Genomic DNA, 24,691 nt, shown 5'->3' on the forward strand with positions numbered 1-24,691 from the left:
GGTAATTTCCAAACAGGAACTTCTCAGACTGACCATCTAAGAAGTCTCTTCTCTTTTCTTTTTTCTATTCTATTTCAATTCCCTGGTCCGTCTAAGCTTTCTGTCATCAGTTGGCCATCCATGAAAGCAGGTTCTTTCCCATTCTCAACTCAAGCCAAGTGCATTCTAGCCAACTTCTTAAGTCTTCATTTTCCTCCTAATTAACTTCTCTCTTCTTACTTATGGGTCTTTCATACTTTTTACTATCTAGACACTGACATTTACTCAATTCTTCTGTATTGTTTAGGATTTGGTGATAGTCAATCTAATAATACCAGACTTTTCTTTCCCTATTAACTCTGCTCTCAGTTCAATTAAAATATATAAGAAAAGCTTTAACAATTAAAAAATAATGTAAACTAGGAAAAAAGGTGACAGGATATCACAGGAAAAATATTTTGGGATTCTGGATGAGGAGAAAAATGATGGGATGTTTGTTTAGGGTTGAAGGTGCACAGTGAGAAATTCTGGTTTTAAGGATCCCAGATATAAGGCTAGAAAGGGGTGAGGGATGAGGTTCACGGGACATCTAGTTCAAATATTTCACTTTACAGATCAGGAAACTATGCTTGGAGAGATGAACTGACTTGCCTAATGTAGCACATGTAGTAAGTGGCAGTCTGAAATTAATCCAAGTTCTGATTCTGAGTGTATTTCTCTCACACTGCTTCACCTGATCCAAAATTACATGAGAAATAAAGGGGAGAAATAAGAGCATTTATATAATGCTTTAAAGTTTGCAAAGCACTTTCATGCATTAGCTCATTTAATCTTTGAAAACAGAGAAAGTACAGACATGTTAAATGCAAGGGAAACTGCTTAAAATTCAATCGCCCCTAGCATCCAGACTATTATATATATAGTATTCACAAGAAGACCTGAATTTTCACTCAGGAGGCCCATAACATGGTGAAAAGGAGACAATAAATGATGGGAAACAGCATGGTGAACAGTTCACATGCAAACTGGGAAATGGGCTTGTGAATAATCCTGAGTTCCCAAATAAAAGACAGATACCTGCTATGGAATCTAATACCCAAGTTTATAATTTTTTTTTCTCCTCATAAAAGTTGGGTGTTTTTTTCTCTCACCATTTGGATTCCAGACAGACAAAAATACTTGTAATTTATCTAAGGTCATAAAGATCTTTTGAAAAGAGTTGCAAAGGGAGAAGTTTTTATATGGCAATATCGAATATTCTTTGTGATTCTTCTTCAACTGCTCTGGGCAATCTTTAGGTCACCAGCGTGTTCTGGTTTAGAGATGGGAAGAGGAAAAGAAGGGTTAGACAAAAAAGAAAAGAACAAAGGAGGCGCCAGTTAAGAGAGGTACTTTCTGGCAGAGTGGAGAGAAAACAAGCCTCATAGTCAGGACAAACTGGTTCAAGATCATCTTTAGGACAAATTGCATTTAAGACCAGCTTCTGATGCCTATTAACTATGGGAGGGTGGGCAAGGTATATAACCTTCCTGCATGCCCAGGAAAATCTCTACAGCTCTTAATTGCAGATCTGTATTTATAGATGGGGTTTCTTCCCTTGGAGCTCTCTATGCTAATGAAATCATAGGCCTGGATAAAATTTTAAAAAATAGAGAGAGAAAGTCTATCAATAGACTATCCTTAAAAAGAGACTTTCTTTCCACCTTGAAGTTAGAACTGAGTTAGAAATTTAATTGAAATAAAATTCCACTGCCAGACTCAACCGATTAAATTGGACAAGCCATGACAATGTTTTAAGGATACTTGCTTTGGCTGAAACGTGGAGGTAACTGGATTATTGAAGGCTGCACCAGAAAACCTCTCGAGTCCTACCAAGTTGGAAATTCTGCTTTTGTATGTCTCTGTCTGTTTGCCCAAAAATCAGCTAGCAAAGTTCAACAGGGTTGACTAAAAAGTGGAGGAGATTTCATTTTTGGCCACCACAACTAATTAAATCATCTACTAGGGCATGGAGAGAGGGTGCAATCAGCTTGGGAAAAGGGTTCCCAAAGTGATGCCATCCTGGGTCCTTGAAATAAAATACATTTTTATGCTATGTTTATTACATGTATCAAAATAAATTACATAGAAATGAGATATGTATGAAACAGTAGGTTTCAAATTATGTTCTGTGCATCTGCTATTTATCTCAGGTTAACTTTTGCACTAAATTTTGTAGAATCACAAATATAGAGTTGGAAGGGATGTCAGAGGCCATCCTAGTCTAAGCATTGCTTCCTCCCACCACAGATGCAGATTCTTTTCATTTAGTTTTTTCCCAGGCACCCTATAAAAAGTCCACCCCCAAGAGAATAGTGTCCTGCACATGTGCTCCCTGTATATATTATTAGAGTCACTTTCTTATTGACTTAAGCTCAAACTAAATGTCGTTGAGATGAAGTTGGCTACTGAGGAATTGACCGGATATGCTCAGTTTATGGTGAGATGTCAAGAGAGATAGGTTATGGTAAAATACTGTGATGAAAAGTGGGCTGCCCTGTAATCACCATATTCAGAGTAGGGCAATACTAATGGAGAATATGAGTAACCTAAATCAATACCAATGAAGACTATGAGCAACCATTTTCTCCTCTAGTGGGTAATTTGGGTGGATGTTGCAAAAAGGCAAATTCAGGCCTGAGGTCAGGAAAAAATTCTTAAATTAGAACTATCGTAAAAGTCTTCTACTTGGCTTCCCTCTCTTAAGTGCCTCCATGCTCCAAAGCATCCTCTCTCCACTCAGCTGCCAAAGTGATCTTCCTTTGCAGGTCTAACCATGTCACCCCCTACTCAACACATTCCTGTGGCTCCCAATTACCTCCTGAAATCAAATATGAAATGTTCTCAACACACTCTACAATCACTGGCTTTCTTGCTATGCCCTTACAAATGGCACTGCATCTCCTGATTCTATGCCTTTTCACAGGCTGCACTCATTTGTTTGGAGTGTTCTCCCTCCTCATTTTTGCCCCATGGCTTCTTAAAAGATTCAGCTAAAACCCCACAATCTGTAAGATACCTTTCAAGGTTCCATCTTTCCCCTCCTACTCCACTTGCCAATACTAGTGCTGTCCATCTGAGATTATCTACTATTTATATCATATTTATATCATTTACATGCCTTTTCCCGGTAAACTGTGAGCCCTTGGAAGATAGAGATATGTTTTTGCTGCTTAGCACAGAGCCTAGGATCTTTTTTGGGGGGGGCAATGGGGGTTAAGTGACTTTCCCAGGGTCACACAGCAAGTAAGTGTCAAGTGTCTGAGACTGGATTTGACCTCAAGTACTCCTGAATCCAGGGCTGGTGCTTTATCCACTGTGCCACCTAGCTGCTCGCATAGTAGGATCTTTTTTTTTTTTTTTTAGTGAGGCAATTGGGGTTATGTGACTTGCCCAGGGTCACACAGTTAGTAAGTGTTAAGTGTCTGAGGCCGGATTTGAACTCAGGTACTCCTGACTCCAGGGCCGGTGCTCTATCAACTGCGCCACCTAGCTTCCCCCAGAGTAGGATCTTAATGTTCGTTTAATGACAAAATTGGAATGGGTCACTTTTCAAACAGAAACTAGAGGGCCACTTGCTATGTATGTCATAGTGGGACAGACTAGATGGCCCTGGGGGTCCTTTTCATGACTCAAATTCTGTTGTTCTGTATGATCATCACAGTCTTTTCATTTCATCCATTACATTTGAAAGGAAACCATATATTAGTCACATGATTTTATATTATGTGGCAACGTTACACTTGCTATTGATATTTTAATATTCTGTACTTTTAGGTCCTGCCCCTGACACTTATTAGTTTTGTGACCCTAGGTGAATAACTTCCATGCCTCAGGCCACTCCCTAGGATTGTTCTCCCAAGTTAGAATGTAGACAGATGTGATCTGCATTGGTGGACTGAGTTCCCAACTTGGACAAAATCACAGGCCTTTGAAATACTGTCCATAAAATTTTAGTTATAAGAGACACACATCTTGTACAATTTTCTAAAAGAGGAAAGTGAGGCTTGGGGACAAGAGAAGTTACATAATCATGAGTCTCAATCCAGAATCATTCCAGATTAATAAAGAATCCATGGCCCAGAAGTAACCCAGCTTATCATTTAGGTGAAAGAAATAGAAAATGTTATTCTTCTTAATACATTTGCTTTGCAGAAACACTGTGATCTCCAAAGGAAGGATGGAGAAAAGCATAAAAACACTGACACAAAGCGGCAAGGGAACTTAGAGGTTATATGGTTCAAACCCTATGACTTGCATGTAATGGTGTTACATAGCTAGTAATGTTGAAGGTGGGATTTGGCTACAAGTCCTCTGACTCCAAACCTAGCCCACTTTCCACTCTCATTCAATTAGAAAAGATGGGGATGCAGCCCATTAAATATCCACTGGATCTTTCTCTACTCATATACTTTATTTAAGACATGGTTCTAGAGCAGCATGGCTTGCTGTTACGGGAAAGTTATCAGGACTCAGGGCCAAGAAGAAAGTATGCAGTAGGTACTTAATTGTGGAGTTATCTAACTAGATCTAGAAGGAATCTTTGGTGTTCATCTAGCTCAAATCCCCTTCATTTTTACAAATGAAGAAAGTGAGGCTCAAAGAGTTTGTTACTTGACCAAGATTTCACAGGTGGTAAGTAGTAGGTGGTGGAATGATAATTCTACTTTAGCTCCATCTTTTCCACTGTACCATCCTGCCTCCTTAAATGATCATAGATTTGGATTGTTTTCCAATGATCATTTTTAACTAACAGAGAGGCAGCATGGTATAATGAGTAGAGAGGGCCAGCTTTGGAGTCTGTAAGAACTAAACCACAGCTTATACTTATAAGAATGGTAGAACAGGGATTGAGCATATCTTTTTGGGTTTGGTTTTTTTTTTGGTGAGGCAATTGGGGTTAAGTGACTTGCCCAGGGTCACACACCTAGTAAGTGTCAAGTGTCTGAGGCCAGATCTGAAATCAGGTCCTACTGACTCCAGGGCTGGTGCTCTATCTAGCTGCCCTGATAGAACATATCTTATAAGGGCCTGTAAAAACTCGAGTCTTCAGGAATCTTACTGTTCTATCAAAAGGATTTTCATCTATCAAAAGAAGAGAAAAAATAACTCCCCACATGTATCAGCCAAGCCAGGTACCATAAAGAAGAGTAAGTGCAATATGGGATGAACAGTATCAGTAGAGAAAGACAATTATTCAGAAGAGGCAGTAATTTTTAAAAATAGACATCAAGAAATAGGAACTTATTAACCAAAAGTAAAAGTAAAATGTGCAAATACAATAAAAGGACCAAGAGAAGAGTTAAAGGGTCTCTTGAAGTGAAGAATTGTCACCCTAAAATATGGTGCTTATGTTAATGGACAGAAGAGAAACTTGAAAGGGTGGCTGGGGGCACTGGCTGGATTTGGCCCCCTGGATGACCCACCTCTTTGGTTTCTGCTTTGCTCATCTATAAAGTGCTGGTACCGGAGTAGATTACATCTAAGGTCTATTGATTCTATAACCTGTGTTCAAGTCTGCCTTTGAACACATGCTATTAGGACAAGTCAAGCAACCTCTCAGTGCCCCCAGGCAACTCCCAAAGACTATCATTTAGAGATGAGCTACCACAGTGGGAGTTCCCTATATTTATGAAATGAAAGTTCATATCCTGCATATTCTTTTTTGAAATAAATACACACATAAAAATGTGTTGTCAGTTGTAGCTATTGTATTTTCAAGTGTGGTGTGAGAAGTACAATGGAAGGAAAAAAGTCAGTCTTTTAAAAAGCAAAACAAAAACCTCCACCATTTAAGTTTAAATTTTAAGTCTATGGGACTTAATAGGAAACGAAAATTAGCCACACACTTCAACAGTGTGGCGAAACGACAGGAGCCTTTCACTCAGAAAATAATCTGGTAATTGATTTAGCTTTCAGCCAATGATTTCTAAATAGCTTTCAACTCTTGGGACTACACTCCAACAAAGTCTTCTTTCTCCAGTTTAGAAAAAGAATGAGCTCTCACAATGAACAAAAGGGAAATTTTCATCTGCTCCCAAATCTTCTCTGCAGATTAAGGTTTCATTTAAAAAAAACAAAAAGACAAAGCTTCACATTCCTTTCTGTTCTACAGAAGACACTTGCATTAGGCAGGGGACTCATCTGCATAGTTCCAAAGCCTCAGAAGCAACAGAAGTGGATCACAACCTGAGGTCCTGGCTGCCCTTAGCCTGAGCAGCATTTGCCTTTCACTCCTGTCTTCACTCCTGTCTTTCTACGGTTCTGAGTTCTTTTTGCTCCTTCTTGCTCTCACACCCACTCACCCAGCCACCCCAGCCCCGTGGAGATCATGTTTCATGGCTGGCTACGGGATTCTAGGAACCCAGCCAATGAACAGCAGAAGCCACATAAAACACATTCCCCTGGGACAAGAGGAAAACGCGAACGAGAGGGAAATGACAAACTTACCTATGGAAGCTGACATGGCACAAGTTCCCCCATGAAGTACAGGCTAGGAGAGCTTCAGTCAGAAGAGAAAAAGCCCTCACTCTTCTCAGAGCCAATCGCTGGTCTTTGTTCAAAGTTGCTCAGCCGGCAGAGGCTGCCTCTCTCTCTCTCTCTCTCTCTCTCTCTCTCTCTCTCTCTCTCTCTCTCTCTCTCTCTCTCTCTCTCTCTCTCTCACACACACACACACACACACATACTTCTCCTAGGGGCCGGATTTGCTGGCTTTCTCTCTTTTTAACCTCTGCTTTCTCTCCTCCCCTTTTATCCCCCCAAACCAACTTCTCCCTGAAGAAGAGTCTAAGTCCCAAGGAGTTGGGAGGAGGAAGAGAACGAAAACTGGGCTGCTTCTCCAAATAGTGCCATTCAGCTGAAGATAGAGTCTACTCTATCCAGATGGAAAATAATTCAGTATTTGTTCCTTGAAGTTGTGCTGTTGTCTGTCACAGACAACCCATTCAGTGCATTCATGCCCTAATGACTCCGCCTTGTTTGAATTTGACTTTTTTTAAATGTCCCCCACCCTAACCAGCTGACACATAGCTTTGTCTCTCAGCCTTCCAGTTAGTTCATCCAATCCATAAGCAGAATTAATGGTCAAAAGGGCAAGATGGCTCTTTAAGGATTATTACTTGTAGCTCCCGCCCAGACCCCAAAGAACTTTCCAACTGTACCATGGCAAATACTTCTCAAGTGCATTCCTTTATTGAGTTGACCCTGACTACCTACTGTCGGTAAATCGTAAAAATACAGTCCTATTTCTGCATAAAGAAGTAGTAGGGATATTGTCAGAACAGAGTCTACAACTCCAACCAGGGGATTTAAAAGGACAAATCCAAATCCAAGTTTTGAGTAAGAGCCGGTTGATGCTGATATCTTTGGTAAATAAATGGAGCATCACTCAGCTCCCTGAATCACTTCCTCTTCACTTAGAACAAATGGTGAGTATTAAATGAATATATAAGGCTCCCTTCTGGTTCATATGTTAGTATTTTTTTCTTTAAAAAAACAAAAAGGATTCTAGACCAGGAAGATTACTGGGAAGTTGTGCACCAAAAGACTGGCCAGCACATTTCCTCCCAGGATTGTTTATGTGCTCGGGAGGGCACCAGGCTCTCAGAAAGGATGCCTCAAGGAAATGCCTAGACAAAGAAACAAACAAATATGAAGCAACAAGCCTAGGCCATGGCCAATCCTTTTATCTGTAAAAAGACAGAGGTCAAATAATGTAGTTTGTACATGGTTATTATAAGACATCTCCAGTCACCACCAGAGAAAGAAGCCAGGACTCATGCAAGCTATATCCTAGTTCCCCCTTTGGCCTGTAAGATTCTAGAGGATGGATAACTCTGAGGGTGGCCTCAGTATAAGGTCATGGGAGGTCCTTAGCTCTCAGAAAAGAAGTCTTAAATAAAGAAGAAAAGCTCAGCTAAAAATTCTCAGTGGTCACATGATTATTTCTATGCTATACTTAAACATATCTAAGAGCACTAAAACTTCTCATTTTAGGTTAAATATCTTGAAAGCCTCTTTTTTTTAGGACTAATAATCTTTTCTGCTCCTGTAGGCTATGTAGGTCAGAAATGGGAATAATCTAATTCATTATATACTATTAGACATCAGGCCAGTGGCTAAGAACTTAATCTTACTCAAGGGCTCAACTGTGATTTGTTGTTGTTTGTTGTTTTTCCAAACACCTGTTTTATTCACAAAACACTTTGGGAAGGTGATAGATAATGGCTCAGCCTCCATACTCAAGAACTGTAAACTGTTAGGAGAGAGTGCTAAAAAATCTTGGAATCATAAAGACCCAGGTTTGAATTCTACTTCATACACGTAACCAGCTATGTTACCCTGGGCATGAAGCTTATGCTGTCCAATGTTCAGTTTATTTCCAAAATCTGGCTAATGACAGCACATGCTTCACAATGATTGCTAACAAGATCAGGTGAAGGGCAAGCACCCACCTAACTGTCTGTCTGTCTGCCTGCCCATTCATCCAGCGATATCTCCATCTCTCTGCATATATATCTATATTATAGACAATATATCTATTATGTATAGATATAGTAGATCTCTACATATAGATAGTATTGCTATCTATATTATAGCTATGTAATAGATATCTATATTATAGATACCAATTAATATATAGATATAGTTATAAAGTATAGATATGTATAACTGTACAAACCTTAAAGCATTCTACAAATGTCAGCCAGTATTAGTATAAAAAAATTAAAAATTTAGTATGTGATGTGTCAGAAGTAATATATAAGTGAAGGACTACAGAGATGTAATAGGTGAAGGGGTACAAGCATTTTATTTAATCCCTACTGAGTGTCAGGTGTTCTGTTAAATGCTTTACAAATATTATCTCATTTGATAAGTTAAGGACATCAGGGAAGACTTTAAGGAGTCTTTGACTAAAGGAGTCAGGCCCATCTGAGCTAGGCACTCAAAAAGTTTTAGCAATTTTTTTTTTAGTTATAGCAATTTGACAGATAAAATTAAGATGGCAAGGTCATACTGAGTATATGGAAGGGCACAGAACAAGTCATGTTCAAGAACTAGTAATAATTCAGCGTGGTTAACATGCACCATTTGTAATCTTCAGCCAACCTTATTTTCCACTGCTCTAAAATTTCACCTCTCAAATAGAAAGCAAACAAACAAACTTATTTTCTATTCTTTGGTAAATGTAATAGGAAAGGGGGATAGCTAGGTGGTACAGTAGATAAAGCACCAGCCCTGGATTCAGGAGGACCTGAGTTCAAATCTGGACTCAGACACTTGACACTTACTAGCTGTGTGACCCTGGGTAAGTCACTTAACCCTCACTGCCCTGAACACCCCCCCCCAAAAAAAAAAAGGTAGTAGGAAAAAATGCTAGAAAAGTGAGTTGGAGCTAGACTAAGATGGGGATGGAGTACAACTTGAATGTATCCTAAGTAATGACTTTGTACGCTGAAGGCTGCCTTTCTAAAATTTCCATGTAATCACAACTGGGATTCTATAGTATGGTGGCTAAGATAAAAGAGCATGAAGACCTAGAAACTTAAAAAAGGTCTTCAGAAGCAAAGAACACCATCTGGGTAGGCTATGTCAAGAGGTAATAAAACATGGACATCCAGACAGATAGGCCATTGTGATAAAAGCAAGATTGAGAGATGATAGTAAGAACCCATTTATAGGATCTGTTGTTCACAAGGCCCTAATGAGGTCTGGCAAAAGACAGAGACCTTGATGCAAAAGAACTGTGATATGGGGCAGGGAACTATTCCATAATGTTCAGGAACACTGAAGATAGCTCCAATGGCAACTATAACTAATCCTGAGGGATGGTCATGGCCAATAACTAAATAACTAAAGGCCCATAACTTTGGTCACTTCTGGCAAAAATAAAATGGAAACAATTGTAGTGAAAGATGATAACCCATCCCTGATCCTTTCCCTCTACTTACCTAAGTTATTGATGCTTTATTTCCTACCTGGACCCTGATAGATAGATCACATCTTGGAAACTGCCATTTGAAATCACAGCTCTCTGCTTTGTAGACAAATCTCTCTTATCCAATGCCCCTTAGAATATTTATCAAGGTTGGCCCATAGTAGTTTCAACCAATCACTCCATTTGACCAAGCACTCCATATACTGACAAGCATTTTTGTCATATCACCTCTTTTATTGTTCTTTTATTGTTTCTCCTCTGGTCCTCTTCCCTCATTCCTCCAAGTCTTAGCTCACTATGGAAAACAATCCCTCACAAGTAGACAGTGTCCCAATCCAGGGTGGGTGGAATAGAATTGAAGGAAAAGAGAAATAATCAATTTCTATTGTGTATTCCTTCTGCCTTCTCTATTAAAAATGGTTTTCCACTTAGAATGTATAGAAAAAAATGTTTAAGAAGAAAATGAAGACTAACATAGGTGAATAGATAATGAGAAAGCATTTTGTACATGTACTAACTTCTGGTCCTGAGGAACAGTGTTGTGCATTGCAGAACTAACTAGCCTTTGTTGTAGATCTTTTTTTTTTTTTTTTTTTTTTTTTAGTGAGGCAATTGGGGTTAAGTGACTTGCCCAGGGTCACACAGCTAGTTAAGTGTTAAGTGTCTGAGGCCGGATTTGAACTCAGGTACTCCTGATTCCAGGGCCGGTGCTCTATCCACTGTGCCATCTAGCTGCCCCTGTTGTAGATCTTTGATGCATGTCTAGAAATTGAATGACATATTGACAGATTTCAGACTGGAAAATGTTCTGAGTTGGAAAAAGGTAGAAAATGTAGTCACTAAAAGTAAAGGTCAGTAAGATCCCATGATATAATGGAACCTTAATAAAATTCTATTTTAAAAGAGATGGTGAGTATATAGAAAAGAAAACAGTGATCACTAAGAGTTGACATGAGTTTGTTAAGGATGAGTCACATGTTGTCATGATAGCCACTACACAATCTTTGTTACTGTTCTAAAGATAAATTTACTAGACTACTGAATCAGGTGGATGACACAGCTCTGTGTTTATGGTTCACAGGGTCAAAGAATTAAAAATGAAACCTATGGGCACATCAAGAACAACTCCCTCATTTAGAGGTAAGGAAACTGAGGCCCAGAGAAGTGACCTGCCTAGGGGTGCATAGCATTTAAAGGCTGAAGCAGGATTTGAACTTCCTGACTCCAAATCCACCACTCTAGGCCACTAATGAAACTGTGCCTGCCTAATTAAGCAAAGCAATTGACAGAAGTCTCCTTATTTTGTAGATAAGATGGGGGAAAGTTGGCTAAATGATGTAACACAATTAAGTGGACTCATAGATGACTAAACAGCTACATTTCCAGAATATTCTATTATATATCAATGTCACCCAGAGGTTGTTAGTATAATGTCTCAGGACTATGTGCTTAGTTCTGTCCTCAAGACTGTTTTCAGCTACTCGATTTAAGACAGGGGTTCTTAATCTTATTTGTCTCACGGATACCCTCCCCCACTCTACCATCTCTCTTTACCTCTCACCATTGGCAATCTGGTGAAACCTATGAAGGGGTGGGGTTTTTTTCAGAATAATATTTTGTTTTGTTTTGTTTTGTTTTAATTTTAGCAGGGCAATGGGGGTTAAGTGACTTGCCCAGGGTCACACAGCTAGTAAGTGTCTGAGGCCGGATTTGAACTCAAGTACTCCTGAATCCAGGGCCGGTGCTTTATCCACTGCGCCACCTAGCTGCCCCACCAGAATAATATTTTAAATGCATAAAATAAAAAAAATAAGCTTACAAAAGAATCAAATTATATTGAAATACAATTATGAAACTGTAAAAATAAGTTCACAGATTCTGGGTTAAGAATCCCTGGTTTAAGGCATAAAAAGAAAACTTAAATTTGTAGATGACAGAAACCTAGGAATGCTAGTCAATATATTAAATGATAGAATTAAAATTTAAAAATATATATTTTAAGTGGTGGGAATGAGACAAAACAAAAACACATGAAATTTAACAGAGGCCAATGTTAAATCCCAATTTAGGATTTAAAAAAAAATAAAGATGTACAAGAAACAGTTTGGGGAGACCTGATTTACCCCTCTTAATCTTGAAAAGACCTAGAGATTTTAGCTGACTGAATGATTAAGGTCAATTAACAATCTTTGACATGGCTGCCAAAAAAGCTGATGTAAAAGCATTAATAAAAGTACAAGGAAAAAGGGATATAATTGTTCTACTGTACTCAGCACTGTTAGGACCACACTTGGTGCATTGTGTTCAATTCTGGGCACCACATTTTAAGAGGGACTCTCACAAACTAGCTTATATCCAGAGATGGTTAACCAGAATTGGTAAGAGATCTAAAAGGCACGCAATAAGAGAAGAGCTGATAGAAATGGGCATGTTCGGTCTGTAAAACAGAAGCCCTGGGTAGGTGGGGAACGGTAACTATCTTCAAATATCTGAAACCATAAGGAAGAGGGAATCACACTTATTCTTCCTGGTTCCAAAGGAAAGAAGTAGGTATAGTGGTTAGAACTTATATGGAGTCAGACTTTGGCTCAATAGAAGGAAAAATGTTAGTAACAATTAGAGCCACTTCAAAAAATGACTGGCTTTTATGAGGAAACAAGGATGGAAACAGTCATTTATTATGCATCTTCAATGTGCCAGGCACTGTGCTAAGCACTTTACTAACATTATCTTACTTAATCCTCACAACAGCCCTGGGAGGGAGGTGATATTATCACCACAGACAGAGGCCACACAGTTTGTAAGGGTCTGAAGCTCAGATCTGAACTATCTTCCTGACTCCAAAGCTTATGCTCTATTCACTGTTCCACCAGGATGCAACAAACTCTTTTTTCTCTGGGAGTGTTCAAACAGATTACAGAAGGGAGACTCTTGCAATGACTAGACATGGTTGAACTTGATGAATCTTTAAAGTCCCTTCAGGTCAATCAATCAGCTGAGACTTATCCAGTCAGGACATGACTTTTTACACACAACAGGAACAGTTACAAAATATTTCTATGAAGTCAGTGTAAAATTTGGAGATAATGCATTAGGTTAACAGGAATTTTTTTTTGGGGGGGGGGGCAGGGCAATGAGGTTAAGTGACTTGCCCAGGGTCCCACAGCTTGTTAAGTGTCAAGTGTCTGAGGGTGGATTTGAACTCAGGTCCTCCTGAATCCATGGCCAGTGCTTTATCCACTGCACCACCTAGCTGCCCCTCAGGTTAACAGGAATTTCAAAAGCCCTTTAAGAGAAGGCAGAAAATTAAGAAAATAGTACAACCTAAAAACTCCAACAATGACACCATGGATAGAAGCCCTTCTTTGCCCTTCATATTCAGACAGTGCAAATCTGGGGTGTCAAACTTCCAGACCATAAAATTCCAGAATGGGCTCAAGCCAGATTAAAATGCAATTGGAAAACGTTGAACAAAATAAAATTTAAAAATAGGACAACATAATGTGTTTTTTTTGTTTTGTTTTGTTTTTTTGCGGGGCAATTGGGGTTAAGTTACTTGCCCAGGGTCACACAGCTAGTAAGTGTTAAGTGTCTGAGGCCGGATTTGAACTCAGGTACTCCTGAATCCAGGGCCGGTGCTCTATCCACTGTGCCATCTAGCTGCCCCTAGGACAACATAATGTTAATTTGCCGTTTTCTAAGTCGATACATAATAGGCAATGATTGTTTCTATTTGAGTTTGACACCATTGATCCAAATCATTACTTATGTTTCTCCAGAAAGGAAACTCTTATGTACCATGAGTTCATGCAGCTTAGAGTAGGATATACCATTTCCTGTTCATCATGCAACATAGTTACCTGATGAGAGGCAGAGCTGACTGAAAGGTACTACATCAGAGCACAATGCCTTGCTCAGGAAAATCTGAAAGTGTTTTCTTAAACCATAAGGGAAGTCTACTGCCATGGTTTTCTGAAAATTTATAGACTCTATGCACATTTTATACTTTTTTTTTCAACGTCTATCTATCTACTCATTTATATAAAGAAGGATGTATTATATACAAATATAAACTTGTAAATTTATCTGTTTATATAACACTAGCATTAAGATAGTGCTTTAAGGTTTGCAATACTAATTCATTTGATCCTCAAAACAATTCTTTGAAGGAGGTGCTATTATTCTTTTCATTTAACACATGAGGAAACTGAGGCATAGAAAGATTTAGTGACCTACCCAGGGATCAAATAGGTAGTAAATGTCTAAGATAGGATTTAAACCCAGGTCTTCTTGATTCCAAGTCCAGTTCTTTATCCACTATAGCACCTAGCTGCCTCTAATATAAAAAAGTTTTAACAACAATTATGTATAAAATAAAGTCCCCGTTACTCATGATAACTTTACAAATATTTGCAGAGAGCTAACTCCTCCCCCTAAGTTCTATTTTCCAAGCTGAAGAGAATGTATGTGTGTATGTCTAGATGGAGGGCTGAATATTATATCTATATTCTCTACTAATACCCTGACCTGATGTCTAATTATGGCATCAGGACACTTACAACCACAGTGTCAGGAACATTGTAAGCATTTAAAAAATGCTTTCTTTCCTTACTTCCTTAAAGGTACACCAACGTGGCCTAAGTGCTGCCAATGTTGTTTACACCAGCATGGTTTCAAATATTGGCCCTGGAATGGAATTGTGTGTGCCTGAAGTCCTAAGACCTGCTTGGTTGATTTTAGAAAAGTCATTACTACAAGTTTGGCTACCCTCGGTGATTATTTTTTTTAATTGTTTTTATGGCCACAACAACTCATGAAGATCTTGACATAAGATATAAAGGTGTTGCTGTGTTGCTAAAAGGGAATTTCCACAACAATAAACTCACTGGTGCTTTGAAGTAGTGAATTAAGTCTTATAGAATGCATTGCAGACAAATTTGTTGCATGTGTGTATGTGTATGGAATGCTTATAAAAATCATAAAAACCACTATATAAATACACACAATATATTTAACTATAAATCCTATATATAAAACTATATGACTGTATAACTATATATGACTATATGACTCTTTCCCTCTCTCTACATACGACTATTACGAGGTGAAATTCTCTCCATTTGTACAGGCAAGTCCTGAGATGATTCATCGTGTCCATATTTCTGAATCAATACTTGAAACCCTTCTGCTTAGCATAACTGACTAGAGTCTACATTAGTCTTTGAGAACTAAGTAGAATAAGAACTCCAATTTATATAAGCATGCTAAAGTTGGCTAAGCAGTTTACACAAGTAATTTAGTAGATTCTCACCAAAACCCCGTGAGATAGATGCAATCACAATCCCCATTTTATAAACAAGGAGATATGCCCAAGAGGGATTAAATGATTCCCCCTGGGTCACAAAGTTAGTTAGTAGTAGAGATGAAATGAAGTTGACAAAAAAAAGAATGAAAGGACATATCTCAAAAAGACATCTCAAAATGCCTGAGCTAGAATGGACCTCAGAGATCCTCTACTCTAATAATGTTCATTTTACAGAAGAGAAAAAGGGAGGCCCATTACATTAATTTTCAGGTCTTTTCCCACCTTTTCCCCATCACTTTCATAAATATGTGAATATTACATTACAGGTAGAATTATAATAAATAATAAAAACTCTTCTCCAATAGTTTCTGGTCTGGCCAGAAAAAAGATTTAATATAAAGCCTATAAATAGTCTACTCTGGAAATATTACCAATGCTGCTCTTATGTGGATAATTTTTAGACCAACATTCATAATTTGAAAATGGTAACATTTGTTTATATAGTTCAATGTCATAATGTAGTTTAACAATAATAAATAGCATAGATTTATATGCTGTAATACTTTAAAAAACTGTTTTACTTATTTTACTTTTAATTTATGGAATATAACAATAGTATAATAAAAAGATGATTACATAAAACAAAAATCTATTATGTACAACTTGCTGTTCTTTTAAATATATAATAGTTATAATATAAATTTCCTTATTTTCTTCCCTCCCACCCCCCTTTGCCCTAGAGATGACTAGAATTATATACAACTATGTGTGTGTATGTTTGTATATGTATGTATGTATGTAAAATCATTCTATTCATACTTCTATTCATCAGTTCTTTCTCTGGATGCAGAGAGCACCTTCCTTCATATGTCCTTTGTAGTTAATTTGGGTACTTATAATAGTCAAAATTACTTAAGTCATTCGAAGTTGTTCTTAAAAAATATTGCTGACATTGTATATAATGTTATCTTGGTTCTATTCATTTTGCTCTTTATTATTTCATGCAAGTCTATTCATGTTTTTCTAAGACCATTGAGTTCATCATTTCTTATAGCATAGTAGTATTCCATTGCTATACCACAACTTGTTCAGCCATTCCCAAATTGACAGGCATCCCCCAGTTTCCAGTTCTTTTCCACCACAAAGAAAGCTGCTATAAATATTTTAGAAGATAAAGGTTCTTTTCCTTTTTCCTTAATTATCTTCAGAAAAAGGCAAAGAGTTGTGGTATTGCTGGGTCACAGGGTATAGGTAGTTTACTAATCCTTTGGGCATAAATCCGCATTCTTCTCCAAAATGGTTGGATCAATTCATAATTACACCAACAATGAATTAGTGTCCCAATTTTTCCACTTTTCCTCCAACTTTTGTTTTTTTGTTTTTAGTGAGGCAATTGGGGTTACGTGACTTGCCCAGGGTCACACAGCTAGTACATGTTAAGTGTCTGAGGCCAGATTTGAACTCAGGTACTCCTGACTCCAGGGCCAGTGCTCTATCCACTGTGCCACCTAGCTGCCCCTCCTCCAACATTTCTTGCTTATCCCTTCAATCATTTTAGCCAATCTGATAGGTATAAAATGTTATTTCAAAGTTCTTTTAATTTTCATTTCTCTATTCCATAATGCTTCAATCTGCGACACTTTTCAAGAAGGAAGGAGAATGAACTAAGTACTTTTACAAATATTATCTCATTTGATTAACAGAATAACCCTGTAACGTAAGTGCTATTCTTATCTTTATTTTACAGTTGAGGAAACTGAGGCAGACAGAGGTTAAATGATTTGTACAGAGCCACACAACTAGTAAGTTTCTTAGATCAAATTTGAACTCAGGTCTTCGTGACTCCAGACTCAGTGCTCCACCCACTGCAACAACAACTAACACTAAGTTCACCATGCTTTCGAACTTTTCACTTTATTTTCCTTCAGAACATTCTTTCCTACACTAGGTGTGTCCATTTTACAGAGATGAAGCAGGCCATCAAGATCTCATGGTTGCTTGAGGGAATGAAAAAAATTAAAACCTAGTATCTGCTCACCCATGTTCCACTTCTATTTCAATGTAGCCCATATAGCACAGATTCAAAGTAAGGCTGGGAAGTTTCAGTACCCAAGGTTATGAATTCAGCCCCTAATCCAAGGCAGTTAAACCTCTTGTATCCACTGGCACTGTATTTCTTTTCTTCTCTCTCTCTCTTTTTTTTTTTTGTGGACTCACAAGACTGAAATGATTATTCACAATAAATGAACTTCCTGACATTTAACATTTCCTTTCCTTACAATGTCTTACTCATTGTTAAACATAATCCATCAAAGTTAGCCTTTAAATGGGTCAGGGTTGTGACATGAGCAAGAACACTGCTAGCTGTTTTCAGACATAAACATTTATGTATCCCAGGGTTGTTGTGAGGATCAAATAACATAAAAAAATGTAAAGTTCTTAGCACAGAGTCTGGCACACAGTAAATGTTACATAAGGACAGCTTACAGTAGGAAAGAAAATATGCAAAATAAATTAAACAACAAATAATTTTAAAATAACAGGGTTTTTAAAGCATTAGTTTTGTATTCTCATTAGTAGAAATTTTTGAGATAATCACTTTATACTTTAATGAAGTTTTATTCTTTTAGAAAGCAAAAAACTAAAATTAGAGAAGATGCTGCTTTGCTATTGGTTTCTCCTCCCTTCTTACTATCTGGGATAAGTGCTGTAAAAGGAATTATTAAAGATATAGATGGAAATTATATTAGATAGGACACATGGCAAGACTGATGATTGATGAACAGACAGCCTGAACATTCTGCTGATCTACTGGGAACACAAGCAGAACTTAAGGAAGTTCCCTGGCATGACTGGTAGACCCACAGTGACAAAGAGATGGAAGGTTGTGGCCATGAGTGATGCAAGATGGGCAAGTGTGGATGGGTTAAAATCTATACTGTTTGAGGAAATATCCACAATGTTGAGATCACAAATCCATCTGACTATTTTCATGGTAGATTTACTTGTTTTTGTTTATGTATTCATGCAAATATCAAAAAGGCTTTGAGGATTGGTCTTAATATTACCTCAGAACTAGTAAAGGAAGAGAGTTATTATTTTTGCATGTTGCCCTATCTTTAAACTTCAAGAAAATATAGAATCAGGAGAAAATGAATCAATTGTTTATACCCCATTGGTTCCTCTGAATTGAAAATATAAAACAAAACAAAAAAAACTAGTGCTGATCCTCATTCTATATAACATTTTTATTTTACTTCTCAAGATATTAATCTAATGGATGACTCTATGTGTGGGTCTGTTCTTTGAAAGTTCTCTAAGTATTTAATAAGAAAAGTTGACACTAGAGCCCCTCTTTGCCCCTAACATTAAGTAGAAAAGATAAAAAGGGCAAGAATTGATTTGTCTGTCTTGTCTTCAGTGCCTAGCACTTGCCCTTGCTTATATACCTTAATGCTTTAAGGACCTGTGATCTCAACAATCCTAGACTGCCTGCCAACAATGTAGATTAGCACTCCCCACCCACACCTATTCCTTGCCTTAGAAAATAATTCCTGTGAAATGCCAGGACCAAAAAAAATCACTATTCTGCAACAAACATGGTTGTGGCATTCTCTGAAATTAGCTTAGCCTGTCTGGTTCTCTTAGGTGACATGTACTCAGTCACCAGTCCCAGTGATCAAACCCTTCCTACTAAAGTTTGAAGTATCCTAGTATTATGTTAAAAAACCCAGTTTTATGGGGCAGCTAGATGGCGCAGTGGATAGAGCACCGGCCCTGGATTCAGGAGTACCTGAGTTCAAATCCGACCTCAGACACTTAATACTTACTAGCTGTGTGACCCTGGGCAAGTCACTTAACCCCAATTGCCCTGGAAAACAAACAAAACAAAACCCAGTTTTGGGGGCAGCTAGGTGGTGCAGTGGATGGAGCACCGGCCTTGGATTCAGGAGGACCTGACTTCAAATCCAACCTCAGACACTTGACACTTAGTAGCTGTGTGGCCCTGGGCAAGTCACTACTTAATTCTCATTGCCGCGCAAAACAAACAAACAAACAAAACAGTTTCAACTCCATGGCATAAAGAGACTTGGACTTTAGTGTAATTGTTGAACTCTTTTCTTCTAGAAAAAAAAATGCCCTCAGTTCATTCAGTCACCGAATAGCTGAGTGACGGGGTTTTTCTTTTTTTTACAATTCCACTTTCGAATTTTTAGACCCCTTGACAACCTGTTGACACTTAACTCTGTCAATGTCCCCAATAAAACACACAGTGCCTAGGGCTAAACTCAACATTCCAGACATTGCCAGAGCTCTGTGACTAGAGTATGAGGCATATTCTACAAACACAGACCAAGGCCATAATAGCTTTTGTAGTACTCATATCACACTCTTCACTCAGGGTGAGACTGTGCTAAGTCACATTGGGACTGCTTCCTATTCACCTAAAACATGCTGTCCTTTTCAACATCAATTTGTGCCAGGTCAATTCTCCACCCTCTAATATATGAGGAAGAGATCAGAACGGAATCAGAACAGATTAATAGAATTCCAGGACAATGTTTCTTTCTTCCTTTCTTTCTCTTCCTTCCTTCCTTCCTTCCTTTCTCCCTCTTTCTTTCTTTCTTTCTTTCTTTCTTTCTTTCTTTCTTTCTTTCTTTCTTTCTTTCTTTCTTTCTCTCTCTCTCTCTTTCTTTCTTTCTTTTCTTCCTTCCTTCCCTCCTTCCTTCTTTCCTTCCTTCCTTCCTTCCTTCTCTCTCTCTCTCTCTTTCTTTTTTTTCTTTCTCTCCCTTCCCCTCTCTCTCCTCCTTCCTTCCTTTCTATTTATCTATTAGATCATGATGGTTCTTTAAACTAAACTTGGATGACAAATTATATGAAATAAATAGAAAATGTCAACTTCAGTTCGTATGTGTATATCCAAAAGTGAGAAAGAGCTTTTGATAAAAATAAATAAAAGTATCACATTGTATACTAGGGAGTTTTCTAATTTATTTTCAATTCTCCTAAATTTGTCTGGATTTTAAGTAAAGACAGGCAAACAGGCAAACAGGCAAGCAGGCAGGAAGGAAAGTAGGAAGGGAAGCAAAGATGAAAAGAAAGAGGGGAAAAGGAAGAGAAGGAAGGAGGAAGTAAAGGAGGGAATGAAGGAGGGAAAGAAGAAAGCATGGAGGGAGGGAGGGAAAGAAGGGGAGGGAAGGAAGCAAGGAAGGAGGGACAGGAGAGAGAGGGAGGGAAAGAAGAAAGAGAAGGAGGAAGGAAGAGTGGAAGGAAAGGAAGGAAGGAAGGAAGGAAGGAAGGAAGGAAGGAAGGAAGGAAGGAAGGAAGGAAGGAAGGAAGGAAGGAAGGAAGGAAGGAAGGAAGGAAGATGCCAGTACTAGGTGTTGTGCTAATCACTTTGCAAATATTATGATCTTCACAACAACCCTGGGAGGTAGGTGTTAAAATTACCCCCATTTTATAGCTGAAGAAACTGATTTTTCAGTCACACAACTAGTGTCTGAAGCAGTATTTGAATTCACATCTTCCTGACTACAGACCCAACTTTCAATCCACTAAGTCACATAGCTGCGGCCTCCAGGCATGTAAGGGATCCTATATACATTAAATTTCTAATTTAATACATGATTAATTAGCTTGTATATGTGGCCCCAAAGCAAAAAGTATATACAGTGATAAAGGAAAGCCCCGCAAAGCCAAAGCAAAAACACGACCAAAAAGAGTAAGGATTTTATACCCCCAATTAAGGGCCAACACAGTGTCCCTTATGATCTCTTTTTAACTTTAAATAAATCAAGTTCAACAGAATAAGCTACTATTCCATTTATTGTGATGCTCGCAGCTTGCATGCAGTGGTTACAGGTAGTACCCACCAAGGTTAAAACCAACCCAGGCAGGGAACATTGATTTGACAGAGCAGCGAAGGGATAGAAGGATTAGCAGGCTTACTTTTTTGCAACCTTACCTACCCCAGAAAACCTAACGCAACACTGGGCTTCTCTTGCAGGATTTCACAATATTGCCTCTGTTTCTTGCCTGACCGGATCCTGAAGGTACTTAGCTCAAGCAGTAAGAATGTTTCCCTCAATGCACAAAAAGTACAAGTATGCCAAAAAGAATATGGTCCACAATAAGAAGGGTTACGAGCCTGTTCGGTTTTACGTGTGGGCATGCTTTTTTAAAAGCATTCATGTTACACAACCTAAGAGGTCAAAAGGGTCTCAGAGATCAGCTGCTCCAATCTCCTCTTGGTCTAGATGAGGAATGAGAGAAACACAGTGTGGGTTGTTCAGGGATACACTAGTAATGAGTGACAGGTTAGGGAGGAACTAACACACATCTGCACTCACCTGCCCCAGTGCCCTTTCCATTGTACTCTATTACTTTCCATTGATAAGGTTAGTAAAGCTCTCAGTCAATGAATATGGACTAAGCATATTAAGTGTAGCACACCTCTCACCTACTATAAATTATGTTTGGCATCATGTACATCTCCTGCATGGCTGAAATAGTTATATTTTATTGACTGATAGAAAAGAGAATAAGTTTGGTTGCACCAGTAAATACTTAATGTTTGTAAACAGATACAATGAATTGGAGAAATCTAACTGAAAAAACAAAAACAAAAATCAAAATGAAATAAAACAACAATATAAACCTTATTCAAGGTTTAGGATTGTCTATTTTTCTTCCTTTCTCCACCATGTTTTGGAATTAGCTCTGCTTTTCAGACTTTCAATGGAGCAGTATTTAGTGTATTAACTGGCCCATACATAGTCAATGCTTAAAAAATGTTTATTAACCAATTGACTAATCTGTGACTTCATCACTCCCCTAATACAAGTGTGTTTTTCTTTCACATCCAGGAAGAAAGTCTTCATGAGCTGCCTTCTTCCCCACTCTTTCCTCTCAACTATCACCACCTTTTGTCCTACTCTCTGATGAAGGACCTCTTTCTCAGAGACCCTGGGTGGACTGTGTGTCTCTGACCAGCTCCTACTGGTCAGGATTGAAAGTTTTTTCAACTTGGTTAGAGTTTTTGTTCTGCTGGCCTAATTTTTAAGAGGCCGGGGTCAACTTATACTATTATGAGTTACTAGAAGAAGACTTTATTTGATGGACTCTTGTTAGGTATAAAAATCAAAAGAGAATAGGAAATTGACCTTATTTGATAAGCCACTTGATGATTTGACTAGTCTCTTGGAAAAGGTTGTGGCTTGCTATAAAAGAACATGTCCTAAGGCCAAGGTCAAAATCAGAATAATGTCCTTCGAAGGACTCAGATGTTAATAGGTTAATCTACATTTTATTTTGCAATTGCATCTTCTATAAGCTTTGACATAGAAGTATTTGTCTGCAGACAGGTTTTACTTAATTAAGCAGATTGCCTAACAAGGAGAGGCACAAAGCAAAACAAAACAGAACAAAAACAACAAAAAAACCCATTTGACTTGAACTGCTCAGGTTGAATAAATGAATCAACATTCCTTGATTTGTTATCACTGCTTTTGAAAAGAGGATTGCTATGCCAATACTGGCACCCTCCCTAAGCAATAACTGTTTTGATGGGAGCAGGGCTGTATCCAAAAAAATGTGTGTGGGGTGGAGATGGTATGAGAAAGCAATGCTAATTCCACACATACCATTCCAAGAGTACCATTAGGTTAGATAAGCAGTACCTAAAGAATCTCTACTCATAAATATTTTTCTTGTACATTCTAACAAGTTCTTCAAATTTGCAGGATTGAACTTAAATATCTTTAACCTGATCAATAATTAGCTGAAAGTTGCTGAGCCATCAGGGAAAGGAACTCTTAGTTTAAAGTGGACATTTATGAATACCAAATAAAGTTCAAGACCCTCTTGAAGAGTTTCACAAGCCTTTTTTATACTAATCTCACACTAGTTCCTCAGCATCTACTCTATGCTCTAGTAAAATGGGATGACTCTGGGGTAGCCAAATACATCTTGTACTTGCCCTGTCCTCTCCAATCCACCTTTATCCATCCAATACTACCTTTGAATATGCAGTTCAAATGCTGCTCACTTCCTTCCCTGCTCTACACAGGCAGAAATCTATTTTCCTCCCTCAAGACTGTCATGGAACTAGAACTGTATAGTTGTTGAACTCACTCCAATTCTAGTTTGTGTAATAGTTGTGAGCTTCCTTATCTCCCCTATTAGACTATAAGCTCTTTGAAGCCAGTGAATGGGATCTTATATTCAATGCATATAGCAAAGTCTTTAACAAATGTCTGCTATTTGCCACTACTGGCAAACACTGGGTGGAGCTGGTTGATAGTTGAAGAGTAGAAACAGCCATGTCTGGGGAATGGGAGAGCAGGAAAGATAGGCAAGTAATGGGAAGAAGGATTTGGGTAAAAAGTTAAATGAAGAGAAAAGATAAATTCTGTCTGTTTACAGTTTTTACTAGGACTGGTATTGGTTGTGGTAGTCAGGGAGCTATTGACCAATCCCAATATCCAAAATACCTATTTTTATCCCAGGTATATAAGCAACTAAGGAATTATGAAGCACCAGAATTCTGAACTGCAAGTCTCCAAGCTTGTAGGGATTATTTTTTCTTTAATAGGCAATCAAGATAATCACTATTTTCTTATTCCTGATAACTCAGTATGGAAATGAGGTGATCTTGGGCTCTAGGAGGCCATGACCAAGTACTATAAACTACCTGTAGGGTATATCCTCTCCTATGGTCAATGGGCTAGAATAAGATTAGCTGGAAACTCCACAAGCATTGGAATATCAGAGTTAGAAGGGACTTGAAAACTGATTGATTGATTAAATGTCTATCTAGTCTCCAAATGTACCTGAACAAGAATCTTTCTACAAAAAGTGGTCAAACAGGATACTCAGGAACATCTACAAAAAAATGATAGGGTTTAATAAAAAAGGATATTAAAAGTTTATCTAGTACTACACTCCAATTTTACAGATTAGGACACTAAGGTCAAGTAGCTTACCCATGGTCACACAATAAGTATTAGAGCAAAGATTCAAAATCTAGATCTTGGGTCTAGATAGATATAACTATAACTATAGCTATAACTATAGATGCATAAAGTATGCTGAGAAGACTGGGACAAAGCAGAGCATAGCAGTGAGAGAAGACTTAAGATAAACTTCAAAGATACAAGGGAGTTCAAACTGAAGGGAGATAGGAAGGAGGAGGAGAATGTAAGCAAATAGATGTAAGTAGCTGCTTAATCACTGACAAAAATCTATGACTCTTTCCCCCCCTCCTTTTCCACCTTCCCTATATGTAACTGGTTAAGGCAAGTGGTCTCAAATCATGTCAAGGAGTCTTTGTCCCTAAAACCCTGCTCTCTGTCTTAAATTCATGAATCCTATATTGTAATCTGTCTCATTGGCTATCAGAGATCCTATTATTGGAGACAGTCCAGGAAGAT

At 38.1% G+C, this 24,691-nt stretch overlaps 1 protein-coding gene across 4 annotated transcripts in view; it reads right to left on the minus strand.

Annotated features, from left to right (window-relative positions):
- TNS3 (tensin 3) overlaps positions 1-24,691 on the minus strand; it is a 429,194-nt gene that overhangs the window by 58,791 nt on the left and 345,712 nt on the right. The window lies entirely within an intron of this gene.

This window comes from Dromiciops gliroides, chromosome 1, assembly GCF_019393635.1.
Source record: "Dromiciops gliroides isolate mDroGli1 chromosome 1, mDroGli1.pri, whole genome shotgun sequence".
Taxonomy (NCBI): domain Eukaryota; kingdom Metazoa; phylum Chordata; class Mammalia; order Microbiotheria; family Microbiotheriidae; genus Dromiciops; species Dromiciops gliroides.